The 20,263-nt window shown below is 40.2% G+C and overlaps 1 protein-coding gene and 1 pseudogene across 7 annotated transcripts in view; one reads left to right on the forward strand and one right to left on the reverse strand.

Moving 5' to 3' along the window:
- Positions 1 to 20,263, reverse strand: part of CTNNA2 (catenin (cadherin-associated protein), alpha 2) — a 1,228,212-nt gene that overhangs the window by 141,348 nt on the left and 1,066,601 nt on the right. The window lies entirely within an intron of this gene.
- On the forward strand, positions 17,778 to 18,345 carry LOC105530683 (annotated as a pseudogene). Its single transcript, XR_001004680.1, has one exon. The product of XR_001004680.1 is annotated as a leydig cell tumor 10 kDa protein homolog pseudogene (transcript).

Below are 20,263 nucleotides of genomic sequence, written 5' to 3' on the forward strand. Positions count from 1 at the left end.
ATATAATCATTGCTAAGATGAATGGTGATCACTAAGAAACTGACACTGCAGACCATCTGAAGACTGAGTATTACAGGCAACCAAGAAGCAGAGCCAACCAAGTTCAAGGTTTAGGCAGAAACTCAACAGAACATAACTTATATGTATTTCAACATGTCCAATATCCATGATGTATATGTTGGGGCAGGGGTATCATCCATCATCCTCTATCCATAAAGACAAGAAGGACATGAAATGTTCTTGGACAGTTGGAGACGTCCCAGTGTGATAACCAAAATCTGTGCTTCTGTGGGTGTAGGAAGAGAGGGAGAACTTGACAGATTGGGGAAGTGATGTTCCAATACCAGAAGACCAGATTGATCCAATTATTCCATTACAACATTCCACATCCACTAAAGATCATCAGCTCACTCTGCTTTTAACTAAATAACGTATCATTATTTACTTAACTGAATATGAAAAATATGCTTGAAGAGTCACCTCAATAATCCATTGAGATTTCAAATTATCAAACCACAGATCAAATTCAAAGCTTTTAATATAAATGTCTTTGAGTGAAGGACAGCATTTCCAGCTATCTGCAGTCTAATGGCAAGTCTAGTGTCTTGCCTTGGAGCAAACTCTTGCATTTACTGCCCATCACCCGAAGGTGTTTTCTTGTAATCCTTGAAATAGCATACTTTAGGGATGTGAATTCTGGCAAATATCTGGTTAGTGTGATCCATATTGACAAGCCAATGTTTTCAATACACTCTGATCACAAAATGAGTTTCCTGGATCAGTAAAGTAGCCATGAAAACCAAGTTTAGGCAACAAACAGTAAAATAAATATTGTCCAGAAAGTGACTCAGTGATAATGCAATGCGAAAAGCCTCCAATGTTATTAAAATGATTTGGGGTAATGTGGCCCAAAGCTTGTCTTGAGCACCGTTTTGTGGAAGGATTCCCCAATGTTACTCTCAGCTCTAGACATTCTCTCTACAATTTCCTAAATGAACATTTCCTTGACATCATCCATCCCCTAGGAATCTTCCTTGCCTGGCAAAAGTCATATAGTTATACAAGATTAACAGATGCCTGTAAGTGATCCTGTCATCCTTTAACTCAAAGGAGGAACTCCTACAGACAAGGTCGAGGACTGGGGCCAGCAGGTCAGTGCACAGCTGGGCCCCAGGGCAACTTATATACTTCCTCCACAGCAGCCTCGGACCACTATGACTACAGACAAGGCAAATTCTTGGTGGGAAGAGTGAAAGCAAGGCACCTTTTAGAGTGCCCCTGAGCAAATCCATCCATGGTCCCCACCTTTCCCAATCATTACAAGTTAACCGCTCCTTTTCATCCTGATACTACTGATGGGAAATGAGCCTCCAGGGCTGACAGCCACAAATTAATTTGATCGATTTATTCTGTGTTCCACGTTTTGGGTGCACATGCTTTCCTCCATCCTGATGGAGCACATTTACGCTCTCCCATTCACAGAAAACAAATTTATAGTGCCTAACTAACAGAATTCTTTCGCTGAAGGTCAGAAACAAATGTTCCCATCCATTTCTTTTTACCTTTCTGTGCGGCACCAAGTTGCTTTCCTTTTTAATTTCAGATGAACAGGAGAATTGTTTTCTGGGGAGGGGTGGGGTAAGAGAAAGCAATTGGAACTTAGAAGTTTCTACCAAAAACAAAACTTAACTTACCCCTCATGACAGGAATGAAGCAAAGAAATACAAATCTCTTCCAATTTCACATGGAAGAGAAAACTTCAGTTATGTCTTAACTCAAGTAAAAAGAACACCATTAGGTAAGGACTATTAATTTACCATTCTTAGACAAGTGGAACCTGGCACTTAATTTGTCTGTCATTCTTGCTCACTTGAGACCAAATTCTGTCTTTGGCAGGTAACTTCCAAAGACTGCAGAGAGAACTAAACATAGATGATCAGGACTATGAATGGTTAATCCTATTTTCTCAGGGTATAAACTAACTCTTCATTGAAGATGAATAGTTTTCAGGTGTTGCTTAACACTAAAAAAGTTCACATGTTCCTGAGAAAGAAAAGTTGATATTCTCAGCACCTGCCACTTGCCTAACCATGTTTGAAAAATGACCTCTCCCCTGAGCCAGAATTAATCTTGGACCTATTTGAGGAGCTTTGAGGACCAGAGGCGGAGCTTTAATAGGGAGAGGCAGAGCTGTGTAGGGTGAGACAAGCAGGAAGCTCATTTGCAGCCAGTCACCCTGGCCTGCACAGGTGCCCAGCTGAGGCAAACCGGTAAGGACTGCATGGAGATCACATAGCTTCTGCGGCTTTTATGTAAACAGCATCCTACGTAGGGGTAACAAACACCATTCTCTTATCTTCTGTCTCTCTGCTTCTGCCCTGAGAAAAAAACCCAATGTTGCTTAGATAGTCACGGCATGAAGTAGCCAAAGGCAAGATGCATATTAGCCAATCAGCTCAGTCTGGAAACAAAGGCTTTCCTGAACACATCCCCTTCCTGCCCCTGAGAAGTTAAGCTTGGGTGGCTTCCACACTCTGCCTCAGGGAGATATGTTCTGCATAATGAATCCCATTGTTGTCTGTAATGAGAAGGAGGTCATCTATACACCTGACCTGAAAGGAGTAGAGAAAGAGAGAAAGAAGAGACAGAAAAGTGGGAAGGAGAGGTGGATAAGGAAAAATACACCCAGACCTTAGCAAAAACTGTCAAAACTGGTTCCTTTGATCTGGATTTGAGCAAGTTTTTGTCCCAGCTGTAAGGATGAAACAGACATGCATTTCAGTGATACTGAGGCTTTTGCCATTCATATGGAATCTGAAGCCTCAACTGATTTCGGCTGAAGCCACCAGACCTTGGCCATCATCCCCTTCTGCTTTGTTTTCCACAAAGCAGAACAAGAAGTAAATTAGGTCTTCGGTTTCTATGTTTCTTTACAAATCTGAGCCCATGTGGTGAATAATAAAAAACACATTTCAAATTTAAAGAATACGTAACAAAAGTTTCTTTTAAGCATTAGAGAGGGATGAATGCCTTCTCATTCTAATGCAGCTCAAGAGAAAAAGATCCCAATGTCAGCCTTTGGCAATTGAAATAATCAATTTCTAGCAAAATAAAGAGGCAATAATATCTTTCAGGTCTCAAAAACTTATCTAAGACCCAGGTACTCCTTCTTGAGTCTCAGCTTTAGCTTCTGAGTCAGAAATACTATTATGTCGTTCCGAGCTATCCAAGGGAATAAAAGAGAACACTGTGAAAATCCTTCTTTTGTTCTCTCCCATTAGCAATTAATTTATCATCTTATCTTTTTTTCATATTGGAAGCCCTGAGACACAGAAAGAGAAATTTCCATCAAAGAAGAACAGAGCTGGGCATTCTCTTGGTGATGGTGGGTCAGTTAGCAGAATTCAATTCCGAGAAAAAAAATCCTATTTGAAACTCATGAGAATGGTCCTGAAAATGAACAGTTTCCAAGGGGAAAAAGAAAAAAAAAAAGATGGGCAATTCACCTAGAAATTGTAGGTACCATAAGGTCCATTTCTTATATTTGAAGGCTTTTAGTTACCCTAAGAATGTGTGCTGCAAATCTCCCTGCAAAAGGAGAAATCAAAGGACTTGACACACTCCTCTTGATAGAGGAAGAAGGCAGAGAAATTCTAGACAGATGGGGAGGTCCCTGATGAAACCCTACCCTCAAGCCAAAAAGCTTAAAACCTGTGGCCCAAAGCAAGAACTTATATCCTTGTGTGCCCTCTGTCTACCAATTGGTTCTTTCTGAATAATGTCTTTTTGTTAATCAAATGTTGCCTTTTCCAAAACTACCCACAGCCTGTCCCACCCCCCATCCTGTGCCTATAAAGACCCCAGACTCAGTTGGTAGGGAGACAGAAGTGGCTTGACTGGAGAGAGATGACTTGACTTCAGAGGGATAGCTGGACTTTGGAGGAGAGATGGCTTAACTTCGGAGAAGAGCTGGCCAGAGACAGCCTGACTTCAGGGAAGTTTACCTGCCTGCCTGGTCACCTCTGCCACTCCCCTCTCTTCTGAGAGCCATTTCCATCACTAAATAAAATTCCCCATGTCTAACATCCTTCAAGTGTCCATGTGACCTAATTCTTCTTGGACGCAAGACAAGAGCTTGGGACCCACTGAGTGTGGGTACCCAGAAAAGGCTGTAGCACTGGCCCTTTACACTCATTGGTAGAGGGCAGCCACCCAACAGGAGAAGGCAAGCTGATAACACACCACTGTCCACGAACAGAGGAGCTAAGAGAGCATTGTAACATGCCCTCTAGGACTTCAGAAGTCACAGGCACGCAACCTGGGTGCTGCCAGGGGACCTGCACAAAGCCTGCTCCTGCTGGCACCCAAAGTGGCCAGCTGGATCCTGTACTTGCTCACTCATACACTCCCTCCTTCAAGAGGTTGAGCATGGTGGGCTAAGTAATCAGGGCACCCCCATCCCAAGTCCAACAAAGGGGTTGAGAAAAACTCCTGCATCACCCTCAATAAACCAGGTTACCTAACACAGTGAGTGCCTAGAAAGGCCAGATATATATAATCTAGTTAGGAAATCAATCTAAATCAACAAATAAATAAAAATAAAGATTATGAGAAAGAGAGACATTCAAATTGAATGGTAAACAATTGCTGAGGAAAAGAATGTGATTCAGGAGAAGAAAGGAAAAAAGACTTTGTATGGTAGAAAAGTTATAAATAAATTATAGATACTGAAGAAGAAATATCCATCTATCATGCAGAGGGAAGAATCCAGAAAATAGAGAAAATCTTAGTACTATCCTACAGTATCACTAGTTCTGCTAAGATCTAACTCTCCTCTTCTTTCAGAGCAAAGTAGAGTTGCATTTTCTTTTCTCTTGCAGTTGGATGGGATTATGAGACTAGTTCTGCCTAATGATTTGGGAAGCTAAATTATGAGTGGTACTTCTTTGCTAAAATTGAGACCCTCCAGACTATGCTTTCCATCTATCATGTGACAAGAAAGATGGAGATGGTGGCATCAAGATTTTGGAAGGTGTTTTGTTACAGCAGCATAACCTAATTTATCCTGACTGATACACAACCACACATTAAATAAAAGAAATACAAAGCTATAGAGTGGCCAAAGATTCTCTCTTGAGGAAAGTGAAGAAAACGATACCTAAAACTGATATAGTATCCAATAAGAGTGTTTGTCTTCTTGTAGTATATACCTGAGGTGGTACAGAGAATCTGTCAAGAAAGTGCTCACACACATTTGCTAAAGTACAGCTAAACAACAGTTATTTCTCGAAAAACAAAGAAAGAAACCTGGGCTGTATCTTTAGACTTTGGCCTGGAGGAAAAACCTGAAGAAAGGGAAGAAGCCAGGTAGTACTGTTTTTTTTCTCTGTTCTTTACATTTATGTTCCTGAAAGAGGAGCTAACGGGATGTTAATAGTTATGCATATGAATTAATGTGTAGGACCCCCTCTGGTGTGGACCATGTAGAACCTAGTTTCTGGTATCAGGACCACAGGATCTTGCAAAGCAAAGGATGTGTCTTTAGCACACCAAGAGAGGAGCACTTGTGGGTATACTCTCTAGTGTAAGCAAGGGAGCTACAACACAAAATGTTAAGGGGAAGAGAAGATGCCCCAAAATAGCTCAAATCTATATATTGTGCATAAAGGAAATCAGTTGTAGCATGATAATTCATTTTCAAAGGGACAAAAATTGATTCTTGGTGGATGCCAAAAAAACTTAAAGATTACAATGGCCCTCCAAAAGGTAATAGTGCATAAACAGATATGCAGTATATCTGTGGTATTAATATTATATATAAGAAGTGATTATGGGGAAAGAAAGTTTTTAAAAGATTCCTTAAGGGGATAATGATGAAAAAAAAATACTAAAAAACACTGACATAGGTGAAGAAATGTAGTGATTCTTGGAGGGAAAACAAACAAACAACAAAAAAGAATTTAAAAATATTTATAGCCATATATATTTTCAAAAATAGAAAATGTATACATAATAAACCAGGTCACTCTAAATTGCTATCCAGAATTAAAGACAATTGTAAACGTTAGTCTGAGTCTTGGTAACCATGAACCTCTTCTTTCATCTTCTATACATGGCCCAGAAGCTCATCAGAGAAGGCCCATCCCATTTTTCCTCATTCAAACTATTTGCAGCAACATAGTCTGAAAGTTTATCTTTTAAACCTACACAGCCAGAGTCTCAGCCATGGAATTATTACCATTTTTCTTTGAAGTTTTATTTTTATATCTGCTTTTGTGAACTATCCAGCACATAAGTTTCCATGCCCTATATTCCTTTTCTTTGCAATTATGAACTCCAAGAAGTTATGGCCATATTTTTCCAAGACTATTTATTTGTATATATTTTAAAATATCTACATTACCTAACAGATGAGAATTCAGTCCAGAGCAAAAGTCACCATTATTGTTTTTCACATACTTTTTTTTTTTTTTTTGGAGACGGAGTTTTGCTCTGTCGCCCAGGCTGGAGTGCAGTGGTGTGATCTCAGCACACTGCAACATTTACCTCCTGGGTTCAAGTGATTCTCCTGCCACAGCCTCCCAAGTAGCTGGGATCATAGGTGCCCATCACTATGCCTGGCTAATTTTTGTATTTTTAGTAGAGATGGGGTTCACCATGTTGGTCAGGCTGGACTTGAACTCCTGACCTCAGGTGATCTGCCCACCTCGGCTGCCCAAAGTGCTGGGATTACAGGCATGAACCACTATGCCTGGCCCTCCTACATTCTTTTAACACGGTGATTTTGTAAAATCATTCTAGACTATAGGAGATGCTGTACTTCTAAAAGATACAGATATGCAGTTGGTATATGGAAAAGTAGATATATCCTATCACTATTAAATTTGACCTTGGACACAATTCTGTAATTTTTAGTAGCATTACAGTACTCTATTCTCTACTATATTATGTAAACTATAGAAAACAAATGACTTCAAATCTCCTTTTAATTTTCACTCAGATTTTTTTAGTATGTCCCTATCTTGAGATTCAAGGATTTTGACAATGATATATATTCTGTCAATATACTATGCCACCACTTCATGTAATAAAATAGTCTTGGCCTACTAATGTGTTAAGAAAGCAATAAGAGTACCATCTGTTTTGAGAGGCACTCTCTACACTGGAGAAGAAGTTGTATGAGATACAACAAGCATGCTTTGAACTCACCTATAACCATGACAGACAATGCTAACAATCCCAACATGTTGCTCACAGTACCTAGAGGTAGCCTCACAGTTGTTTTGGATAAAGGCTTCAAAGCTTTCAACCCATAAAACTGATGTTGATAGACAAGGTAAAAATCATTCTGGAAAAATATCTCTAATATCTTTCCATCTCTAAAACTCTCATTGTGCTTTCGAATTCTTTACAATTCTGCCTTAGGTTGACCCAAGTAGATGCATACTGAGGATTCACATATAGTTCAGCAGGCATAAAAAGGTAGGGATGAATATTGCAGGAATTTTATTAGTCTACTTCCCAGAGAATGACTGGATACCCAAGGCAAAAACTTTGGCTCTCTAAGGTTGCTCACAATTCTTTGCAATTGTTTTATAATTTGCCACCAAAGCCTTCCCTTCCCTGAGAGATGATATTAAAGTGCAAGAACCCTGGGAAGGGCAACACAGTGTCTCTTCGCTAACAAAGATAAATAACCAAGAGCAGAGTCATTACTGTGAGTGAACGTGATAAAAAACACATAAGCCAGAATCTTCTGCTATGGATACAGAGAATGTAATGTGGAACAAGGGGTAGAGGATACACGTGACCTTTAGCAGCAGTCAGTCTATTCCAGGATTATAGATTCTACTGTTTTATTTTATAACTCTCACGTCACAAGGATCCTATACTCTTTCCCTGAACCCTAAAAGTTACACCTTTTCAGGTTTCTTGCCTGAAAGTTGATTTATTTTCAATGGCAAATGCCACTATAACTAACGATCATCAATAAATTGCAGAGAATATGACCAATTTTTCCAGCATATATTCAAAAGCAAAAACTAAAGTCAATAAATCCCCTTGAGAGATGACCCAGGAAACCATTGGCATGTATGATATATCAAGGTGAAGGTAGGGTGATTGCTGAGTTGGGTCTTGAAGAATGAATGGGAAGACTTCATCAGATGTATTTAGAATCTGACAGGCAGGTCAGAAAGGGTGGAATACAAGGTGGAAGATGGTCTCAGTTGAGACGAGTGGCAGATAATCAATAAGGAGACTTCAGATAACAGTATATTTCAAGTGAAAGATGATGAGGTCTGAAGCAAGAGGGCATATAGAGAAGGAAGCAGCTTCACGAAATAATCAGAAGAACATCTCCACAGGTAGTAATCATCAACATAATGTACTCTGTATGGTGTTTTGTGGGTTTTGTTTGGTGATAAAAATCAATGAATGACTAGGCAGACTAAAAAAGTCTAAGTATACCAAGGAATTCATTTTTGAAAGTTAACAGGGAGATACTGAATTCGTAAGCTAATTTTTAAAATTAAATATCTATTGTATGCCATAAACTACACAAACTGCTGCAGGCTACTAAAATTAATAGATCACAGGCATTGCCCTATATAGGAGAAGAAGTATATGCCGGTCAACAAACATAATAAAGGATGAGGTACAATGAGAGTAGAACAGAGGAAGCTGTTATTTCTGTTCTGAGAATTTCTACAGGGGGATACTGCTTCTCAGGCCTGAATATCTGTGGCCCTTTAACCAATGTAATGTGACAGTGGAGCAAAGAATGGATCTGAGGATAGGAGCCCTGGATTCCAGTTCAAGCTCTATTACCTTATTACTAATGTGTGGAGACAAGGACTGTCCAATTTGGTCCAGCATGTACTGTAGGTTACCTGTCAATAAGCTAGCTAGGACTGATGACAACCATTATCTCAGCAGGGAGGAACCACATCTTCCCTGGGTGGTAGAAGGGTCCTGGGTTCCTCCTTCTCTCATAGGTAGTACTGTGCTGAACTTGGCTTCCCAAGAACCCAGGGACCCCAAGGTTTTCAGGTGCCAAGTAGCTGGCATTTCCTAGCACTCTCTTAGAAGGTCATTTTCACATTTATACCATAAGAGCATCAGCAGGACAATTTCTTGTCCATAGAGTATTACTTCATGGTGTGTCAGCATTGTCCTGGCATCAGTGTACTTCTCTGAGGGATAATGAGGGATTAGGGGACTGAAAAGCTTCTCTTGCTGAACCTTGGCTGGTAAATGTTCCTGTTAAACCCAGACCGCCGCACCTTTCAACACCAAGCAACATGCAGCAAATCACTTGCCTTCCCTGAGCCTCAAGTTTCTGCATCTGTAGAATGAAGAAAATAAAGAACTTCACCACACACTTCACAAGGTAGTAATAAATATTCAAAGAGTACTTTGTAAATTGAAATATGCTATACCCACGTGAGGGGTTATTTTTATCACAAAAGAGTGAATATCCTCCTGAGCACAGACTCTGCTTTTGGCACCTAAACCTTCTGTTTACCACACATTGCTGCTTGGTTTGATCCACAGATAATTAGAGGTGGATTAGATGCATCTATGCAATAACATGGAAAAATAACAAAGATAAAAATAAAGATCAGAGAAATGAAAAAGAAGAACGATAAAATGAAGATATGTCACCCATGTGCATTTTGAATCACAGTCTGGGCCAAGCTTCCTAGCCTGCAAAGTCTAGGGGAGTCCATGTCAGATGTACACCTGCCAGAAATAGTAGGAAAGAAGCATATCAATTCCTCAGGGAAACATGGCTTCATGGAGGGAACTCTGTATGAGAAGGTCAGTGATCTCCTTCACTACCTAAACACAATCAACACAATCTCAAGTTTGTTTTTTTTTAGCATAAACCCCATAGCACAGTTCAAGGAAATTTATTCATAAAGGACCTAGCACACATGGTCTGATAACAGTTTATCTAGAGATAAAATATAGACTAGAGAGAGTTCATATGTTGTAGGGTAAAGCTATGGATTCCTTAAAAAACAACAAGAACAACAATAACTTTAAGATCCACTTGTTTATCATATTTTTTTTTTTTGAGACAAAGTCTGGCTCTGTTGCCTAGGCTGGAGTACAATGTGAGATCTAGGCTCACAGAAACCTCTATCTCCTGGGTTCAAGCTGTTCTTGTGCCTCAGCCTCCTGAGTAGCTGGGATTACAGGTGTGTGCCACCACACCTAGGTAATTTTTTTTTTTTTTTTTTTTGTATTTTTAGTAGAGACAGGGTTTCACCATGTTACCCAGGCTGGTCTTGAACTCCTGGCCTCAAGTGATCTTTCCATTTCCATTTCTTTCCTTGGCCTCCCAAAGTGCTGGAATTATGGGCATGAGCCACTGTATCCAGCCCCATTTGTTTATTCTTTAGAAAGCTTCTAGAAAGTACCCAGCTCACATTTAACCAGCAAGTATAAAAGTTGGGAGCTAACCAAGATATCATCTAGTGCCAACCCAGTTTAATGAGAGTAAAACTGAGGCCACCCAGTAGGAAATGTCTTCTCTAAAGTGACAAAGGCTTCATTTTTAGGACTGATCCCAGGTCTGGGCCTCTCCAGGATGCAGTGAAGTGCCTGTCTCGCCAACTCTGAGCAATCAGAGTGCTTAATTTCCCTACACAAGACTCAATGCTCATTAATCACCCATCAATGCCAGCTGAGTCTCCCTACCTTGACAGCAAGCTGTTTGACTCAAATTTGTTTCCATCTTCATAACCCTTAGCCCAAAGATGGAAGCACTCAGTGAGTGCTTAATAATGCCTGCATAATGGATTGAGCATAGTAATATTATACATTGAGCATTTTCTATTTCAATTTAGAGACCCAGTCTAAGTGCTAAATTCGAGTCTTATTCCTTAGTTCCTGGCAGTGAACAACCCAACTGGAGGACAGTAATGACATTTCCTACAAAATAGATTATGTGAATACCAGGTCCAAGAGATACTTTATAATAAAATTTCAGCCACAGTAAAGAAAAAAATTAGCACTTTTACCTTCACTTCCTTCTCTTATAGGTCAAAGGTGTTACACAAATATAAAATTATAAGATTAGTAAATGTGTCAGAGATTTTTTCTGAAACATTAAGGTGAATTTAGCAGGCAGAGTAGTTTTATATTATGAGAACTCAAATATAGGTAAGAAAATCAAGCTATGTGGGGAGCATGTCACTTTTCATATAACTAATAACCACCAGTATTCAATATACTACTCTCAAAAAAAGTAAAAGGGATAAATGAAAGAGTTGCCTAGAAGATGATGATGGTGATGATGGTGGTGGTAGTGGTAAAGAGTTAAGATACATCTGTCACTTGCTAAGTACTTTACATGTATTTCCACATTTAATTCGTACTGCAACCCTATGAAGTACAAATTATTGTTATTTACATTTACAGATGAGGAGATTGGGGAACGAAATCGTTAAATTGCCACAGTACCCTAACAAGTATCTGATTCAGGATTCCACCTCTTGGAGTTTGTCTGAGAAATGCAAGTTTCAGGGCTAAACTCTTTCATAACAATAATCACTAACATATATTGAACACCTGAGATGTGCCAAATACTCTTTCATGCTTTTCCGTGTATTCATAGGTGTGATCTTTGCAATACTAGTATTCTCACCCCCCTATCTTACAGAGAAGGAAGTTTGCGAAGGTCACCTAGGTAGTTCTTAAAGAGTCACACTGGGGCAGTCTGGCTTCTGCACTCATTTTATAAGTGGCATGCTCTTTTCCTTTCCATGAAAGGAAAACAAGTACAGAAGCTGTGCTTTTAACTCTTGTCCATCCCTCCCACGCTAGACCTGCTTATGACTTCCTCATTGCTAGCCTGAATTACTTCAACAGCCTCCTCACTGGCCTCCTGCCTTCAGACTTGTCCCACTTAATCTATTTCCTCCACACAGCATTTAAGGTAGACTCTAATAAGAACCCACCTGAAAAGCAGTTCTATCTTTAACTCTGCCCTGACTAAAACCCTTCAGCTGTTTGCCACTGCCCACAGCAAACTCCTTTAAACTGCCCAATTTAAATTCCTTTTAATTGCCCAACAAGCCATTGTGACCTATGTAGACCTTATTCCCTCTTTGACCTCACCTCCCTACACTCCCTTTCTCACTTCCCCACAGGTCATCCTCCAACAGCTCTGAATCGTGTGAAGTTCCCCACTAACACTATTTTTTGCCTGCTCGGGCTTATTTTCTCACTGGTCTTCCTGTGTGGAACCTATTTCCCCACGACCATCTTCCGTTTTGTCTCACTTCCACCAATCCTTTAACGAATCAGCTCAAGCGAGTCAGTTCAAGTGCTGCCTCCTCCAGGAAGGCTCCTCAACTCCTCTTACCAGTAACTGCTACTAATAGCTGGCTGATTCCATTGGTCATTCAAGTGGTCTTGCAGCCCACTAGTAACCACTGATGCTTCCACACTAACTTCCTCAGAAAATGGCTCATGCACTGTATCTGTAAAATCACGCTGAGTCTTTTGAAGACTCTCTGTTTCCAAAGTGTTTTCAGGTGTATACTAATAATAAAGCTGAAGCTGATGTTGTTGTAACTTTTTTGGGAATACGTGACATCTAGTAAAAACTAAACAGAACTATAAATTGCCTAGCTGATGAAAATCCTCCACATATCCCTTGAGGCTGCTTTACAGATCTTTTATAACTGGCTCAAACAGCTGCAGCATTCTCAAAAAAGGTATAGCACTTACAGTTAACTTTTTAACTAACTTTAATAGCAAGAATAGCTAAAGAAAGCAAGCACCTGGAAATTCTCATATCCAAGTACATTTGTGGGGAAGGAAGTGAGTTAACAAGATATCTGCAAAGTTGAGCTATTGCATGTTATATAAAAAATGGAAATGTACATGAGGCTTACTGGACGTTGGGAACAACTTGAAATGTCTTTCTCCATATTGGAAGTATACATATGCCCACTGTTATGGGACTTTAGATATCACCCCTAATTCATGTTCCCCGTCATCCACCACACTACTGATAGAAACCATAGCCTTCAATGTAAGAAGGACATAGGCTTTCAGTTTTGAGAAAAGTGGACAGTTGTTGATATGCATGATCTCAGTTTACACTTTGTTACTAATGGCACACCCATGTAAGAGACCAAGGCCGACTTAAAGAATATGTAAATTAATTAGGTTTTAATTATTTTAAAATTAGATAAGATCTTGACACAATGTATGTTAGTTACTCCAAGTTACTTGCTTCCCAGATGTGAGAAGAGAAATGCCTCTATTCAACCCAGGAGATAAGCCGAGCCCTGGGGCGACAGCTTTATATAAATTATCAAGAACACTTTCTTCCTGACTTTGACAATCCAAATTCTACCTGCCTTCAGGTGCCAATTCAAACTTCATGTCATCAGGAAATTTGAGCCAACCCTGATGCTCCCTTTATTTATTCATTTATTCATTCATTCATTCTTATTCTACAATATGAACATATGATGCTCCCTTTTTAGCCCGGGGCTAAGACTTAATCTTCTGCTTAGCCATTAGCCTCCATAAGGCATGCCACCGAGGGCAAGCCATGAGAAAGGACCCAGTGCTCTGCTGGGTGTGTGTGTGGGACATCTAGGAGCGCCAGCACCTGCAGTTCATCGTCTCAGTAAAGTTCTGAGATGCTTCATGACCTCGTATTTCTTAAAAGGGAAAATATCTTTCCTGACTGGAACCTTTAAGCCAATCCAAGTATCAGAGTGCAGATGGTTCTTGGAAGGTGAGCCACAGGCCACGCGTTTAAAAAGCTGGCATTCATTATGCATTGACCCTAGGTCAGGCAGTGATTAAGAACTTCTGTGTATACCTCCACTGAATCTCCATCACAACTCCCAGAACTAAGTGTGATTACAATTCCATTTTACTGGTAAGGCATAAAGGAGACCTACTGCGAGTTCCCCACCCAAGGCCCTTCAGGTTCCATGTGGTAGAGTCTACATTTGAAGCCAGAAGACTGTCCTTGGTCTCCCTGGCTTCATTCCTGTCGTAGACAAAATTCTAAGATGACCCCAAGGTTCCTGAACTCTGGTGTACATTCCCTGTATAATCCCCTCCCCTAGAGTGTGGAAGGGATTCATGAATATTATGGGATCGTCATTCCCATGTTTAGGTTACTAATTAGTTTTCTTTGGTTTAGCAAAAGAGATTATCCTGGGAGAGCCTAGCCTAATCTATGGAGCCCTTTCAAAAGATGGTCAAGCATTAAAGTCATGCTCTCCTAATAAATTTAAAAACTCCCTCTACAGTAGAGAGAATCATGTGGCAAGGAACATCGGGTGGGGGCAAAGAGTAGCCCCTGGCTAATGGCCGGCAAGAAAGTGAAAATATCCATTCTATAATCTCAAGCTACTGAATTCTGCCAACAACCACAGGAGCTTGGAAGAAAACACTGAGCTCCTCAGAGGAATAAAAACTGGCCAACACCTTGATTTAACCCTGGTGAGGCCCTGGGCAGACAACCTATCTAAACCATGCTCAGAATTCTGACCCATACGAACTTTGAGATAATAAATTTTATGTTGTTATACACCACCAAATTTACAGTAATTTGAGCTGTAGTAATTTCTGCAAAAAATAGCAATGGAAAAACTAATACCATTCCCCTAACTTTCCTTCCATCCAGTTCTAACTCAGCTCCTGAACCTTGGTTCAGCATTCTCTTTTCAGTTCAGCCCCTTCCACTTGGCCTTGAAGACTATTTCCTAGACTCCAAACTCAGCTTGGAAGCTCAGGGCTCAGTTCAGCCACTATCTGGTTATTTCTCCAGCTTCCCTGATCCTCTTTCCAGGCTCTGGACCCAATCTGGCACTGACCTGTTTGGCCTGAGCTTCCCTTTTTTATGGGGCATTCCAAGCTTGAAACACATGATTGGGTGCAGGACTTTCTAAACAATATTAATCAAGCTCCATAATAAAGACCCATTAGAAACCTAAAGCACTGAATTAGATCTCTAAGAGCCATTAAAAATTCGTTTTTCAAGAGGGAATTTGGCACAGAGCTGCAAAAAGAAGAAAGGGGTATAGATTTGATTTTGGGCTCCCTGTCTCCCACTTCATATGAATTAGGTCTAGTTGGTATATTTCAGAGCAAGATTTTTTTCAAAACAGAGGCTGTACTGCTAATAAATAAATAAAAGTCTGGCAACCATTGGTGTCATAAAAGTGCAGCACTAGCATTGTCTACTGTGTGATTGTGAGGAAAACATCTAAGCTATGTAAGCTTCAGTCCATTCTTCTCTGAAATTAATAGGTGGGACAAAATGATCTCTAAAACTCCCTCCAGCAATAATATCCTACGATTGAAAGATTTTTAAAGCCTAATGTTTTGCAATTGGTAGAATTTCTTTCTTTTATTTTTACTTGTTTTTCTTTTTGAGATAGGTCTTGGTTCGTCATACAGGTTGGAGTGCAGTAGCACCATCATGGCTCAGTGCAGCCTCCACCTCCCAGACTCAAGCAATCCTCCCATCACAGCCACCTTAGTAGCTGAGACTACAGTTGCATGCCTCCATGCCTTGCAAATTTTTAAAAAAATTTTGGAGAGACAAGGAGGTCTTGTTATGTTGCTTACACTGGTCTCAAATTTCTGGGCTCAAGTTATCTTCCAGCCTCAGTCTCCCAAAATGCTGGGATTACAGGCATAAGCCTCCATGCCCTGCCACAGTTGGTAGAATCTCTTGATCTGAAAGAAGCTTAAGCTAATGAATGACTCAGGAAGAAGGTTCTCACCCCAGCCAAGACCAAAGAGGGTCATGTCTTTCCATCTGGCTACCTGGGTCCCAGAAGGGCCATTTGTCTTCCTTTAAAAACCACAAGGGTACACATGGAGGGTTTTGGCTGAGAGATGCAGAGGGTAGCCTGGATCCTGACCAAATGATGAGCTGCCTGACAGAGCCTGCTGACCACTAACTGCCAGATACCCTAGGATCAGGGAATGCAGTAGAGAAACTAAAACCAGCTTTGAGGAGGAGGAAAGAACACAAAATAATAATTGTAGGCCAGGAGCTTAATTTGGAAAAAATGAAAATAAAAGCAGTGCTTTCTTGTAATTTGTCTTTGTCTTTAGACTTCCTTGAAGAATATTCTTCCAAGGGTGTGTGAAAAGAGGGCCTGCATTGTGGGCAGGCTGAGTGGGCAGGTGCATCTGCAGAGAGGACTCTGGGAAGAAGAAGGACTTTCTGTTTCCACAAATAAGCATACCATAAGTATTTCTCTGTTGCCAGGAATCATTTGAAATTAGGTTAAATCCCATTATTTTGCAGAGAAGTAAGCTTGAAAATTAAAATCTTCCTGGAGGAGAAAAGTCAAAAACTAAGATTTAAGTGACTTATGGTGAAAAAGTTCCAAATATCAAATTTTATAGAAAGCAGACGTGTGTGAGAAGGAGCACTGCTGATTTAATGCATGTATATTTAGGGATGGTGCTATTTACTCTAGGCCAGGTTTTTCTATTTGCTGGCAAATAGCAGGGTAAGGATTCAATCCTAGGTCTCCCTGAGTCCACAGCCATGTTTTCCTTTCTACTACTCTTCCAAAGGACCCCAGAATAGAGTGTATTATAACAAACTTGGAGAGTTTTACAGAAACCAACCTCCAGAAAAATTTTCCAATCTTGATTTGAGTTCAGTATTTCAGTGCACTGAACACTACTGGTACCCCATGCAACTCCCTGTAGATTCCTTTCCAAGTATGGTGTGTTCATCACCCACCTTCCATATACTTGGTACCTGCACCCCTTTAAGGATGGTCTTTTGTAACTTATGCTCCAGAGCTCCTTTCAGGATAGAGCTGAGTTCAGGTAAAAGCACACCTTTGCTTGGTTTTCCCTCCATGTCCAATTTTGCTTCCTCCACTCCCTTAGGGATTCCTCCTGAATGAACATTCATAAGAAATCCTTTGCACCTAAGTCTTTCACTGAGCACTGTTTCATGACGAACCCAAGATACAACTTCATGAGAGAATTGTAAAGAAATGATATAGCAGTTTCCTTGTTATTTTATCTTATTTAATGAATTTCTCTTCCATTGATTCTTTAAGGAGTTTCTAACCCCAGTTCATATTGTTTATGTTATTGAGCTGGTAGAGAACTAAAGCAGTTCTCTGACCATGTCTTTCAATGTGTCACACTTAATTCTAAAGCAAATGTCTAGAGGATTGGTTAATAATACAATGTCAGCTTTTCTCATTTCGGTTATCAGTTCAAAAGAATATGGCTCTGTCTTTCAGAAGAAAAGAGTTACGATGACATATTTTTGATTGTGCAGGCTCAAGTTATTCTCTTTCTGAGATGGTGAAAGCATCCTGACTGCTTCACATAATGGGACATATACTGGTCTAAGCAATCAAGTGTATAAGGGATATAATCATTAAGATGTAATTGTTCCTTGTATCGGCATTATACCAAATAAAGCAGAAATTGTAATCTTTGGACCTATTCAGTTTTCCATTAAGCAGAAGACTAAACTGAAATAGAGGGATGTGATATTTAACAAGAATCCCTGTCTGGCTCAAGAGATTCATTACATTTGAATTCATCTTAGAAATAAGGAATCAAAGTGAACCTGACCAAGTATATAGACATTCACTCTTCTTACCTGTAAATCAATCAATCAATCAATTAATAAGAAGAAAAACAGCAATCTAATCTTGTCAGAAAATAAGCCTCCTGGAGGAGAGATAATAAGCTTGAAGCTTTAATGAAAAATAGCCTATGAAAATAAATGAGGGATCATGGCGCAGGGGCAGCGCAAGTTCCAGGCGCACAAGCCCGCAAAGAGCAAGACAGCAGCGGCGGCATCTGAAAAGAATCGGGGCCCGAGAAAAGGCGGTTGTGTTATCGCTCCCAAGAAGGCGCGCGTCGTGCAGCAGCAAAAGCTCAAGAAGAACCTAGAAGTCGGGATCCGGAAGAAGATCGAACACGATGTGGTGATGAAAGCCAGCAGCAGCCTGCCCGAGAAGCTGGCCCTGCTAAAGGCCCCGGCCAAGAAGAATGGGGAGGCTGCCGCCATCTCCTCCAAGACACCTTCCTGAGGACGCTGGCCCCAGCGCAGGCCAACACCCCACCCCCCACCTCCATGTGGGATCTTACAAGTGATCCTACAGGCTGCACTGGCAGGAAGAGGACCCCATCCCCCAGCACTGGGCTTCACCTAGAACTTGAGTGGGGGCCAAGAGTGCTGAGAACCCAGCAATGACCAGGAAGATACAGTCACCAGCTTCATCTGTCTCCATGCCCCTTCCCAGGTCCTGCCTCCACAGGTTTAACCCAGAACAATAAACCCGGCTTTGTCATCAAAAATAAAAATTAAAAATAAAAATAAAGAAAATAATGAAACAAAAAAAATGTATATTGCAGAACAAAGTTCCTGAAGTCTATAGGGCTGCCACGTTGCACAACTTGAGGCAATGTTCTGTGCACCTCTACCCAGTACCCACTGAATCTAGGACCCTTTGTACATTTTGTAAGGAAGATGGGGAGGGAGAGAGAAAGTGGGAAAAGGAAGTACAAGGCACAATTGCAAAAAGCTATCTTCAAAAGTTTGAATGTATTCCGCTGCACACTACTTCTCCAATCTCTGAACGACAGATAATTTTTCAAAGTCCTCTTTCTCTCTGGATCATTGAAGTATTATGTAAAGAAATTCAAATTGGGTATTGGATCATCCATTAATGTTTGGCAAATGACAGGCACTTAACTGATGTTTGCTGGGTCAATGAATATATGGGTAAAGAAATGGATGGAAAGATGGGTAGGTGGATGGGTGGATGGATGAATGAATGAGTGGATGGATAATAGATGGATGGATAAATGAATGAATGAATAAATGGATGGTGGATCATGGCAGGGAGTTGTTAAAAGAAGCAGCAGGAGGAAGAGTTTTGAGAACAAAATAAAAAGAGTAAACTTTTATTCTGCATTTTTGTGGATCCCATTCTCAGAGAGCTTCTGTCTTTTTGATCTCTGTACTCTTTCTTTTTTATATATTAAAAAGTATCTACTTATTTATTCTTCTGGGCTGCATAATATGGCTAAACACTATGATTTGTAAATATACTCTTCTATTTTGGAAAAATTTTAGTCATATTCCATTCTTCTACTACATAAACATTTTTTGCATTTGGATTTTTCCTATAATAAGTATTTAAGACTTATATGGCAAGGATTTGTGTGTTTTTAACAATCTAAAGCTGAGTTCCTTTTATGTTTTAACCTTTTTTGTTGTAGAACATTTCAAACATACACAAAAGTAAAAAGAAAAGCATAGTGAATCCCCACGCAGCCATCTTGCGGTTTCAATATCAACATTTTGCTAATCTGTTTTTTTTTTTTTTTGAGATGGAGTCTCACTTTGTCACCCAGATTAGAGTGCAGTGGCATGATCTCAGCTCACTGCAGCCTCTGCCTTCCAGGTTCAAGCAATTCTCCTGTCTCAGTCTTCCCGGTAACTGGAATTACAGACACTCACTACCACGCCTGCCTGAGTTTTGTAATTTTAATAGACAAGGTTTTGCCATGTTGGCCAGGCCAGTCTCGAACTCCTGACCTCAGGTGATCCTTCCACCTCAGCCTCCCAAAGTGCTGGGATTACAGGAATGAACCACCACACCTGGCCATGCTAATTTTGTTTTAATTAGCTATAGCTCCTTTTAAAAAAAAAAAAAAACATTCAGGCCAATGATACTATGAAGCAACCACACAAACAAGCCTGCACTCTTTCTAATCAAACATGCTTTCAAGAGAGGAACTGATAACTCATTCCCATGAAAATATGAACATTTAAAAAAAAACCTGAATAATGTACAAACAACGCAGAATCTTGAGCATACATCCACTAAGTTCACTGCAGCATAGATACAGCACATCACCAGGGGGCACCATTCACATAGAATAACATGAGAGCTGTACGCCTTCAGAATGATAAAATATGGTGGCTTGGTTTATATAATAGTTTGAGAAATACCAGGTAACTCCTTTCCCGGCTTACTTCCACTTTTATAGGGGCCAGAGGAATCATTACATAAATATGGAATATTGGCCATCAATAAAGGGACAGAGTAGGGAAATATTACGGAGACAGCCCTTTCTAACGCTCTTGAAAAATTGCCCCACATAGACTTGTCTCTATCTATGAACAGGGCAATTGAGAAATCACGTTACTTACTGGTTGATAGACACCTTTATTTTAAGTGCATCTGGGTTATATGTGAGTGCAAAC

The sequence above is a fragment of the Mandrillus leucophaeus genome, unplaced genomic scaffold, assembly GCF_000951045.1.
Source record: "Mandrillus leucophaeus isolate KB7577 unplaced genomic scaffold, Mleu.le_1.0 Scaffold84, whole genome shotgun sequence".
In the NCBI taxonomy this organism is placed as follows: Eukaryota; Metazoa; Chordata; class Mammalia; order Primates; family Cercopithecidae; genus Mandrillus; species Mandrillus leucophaeus.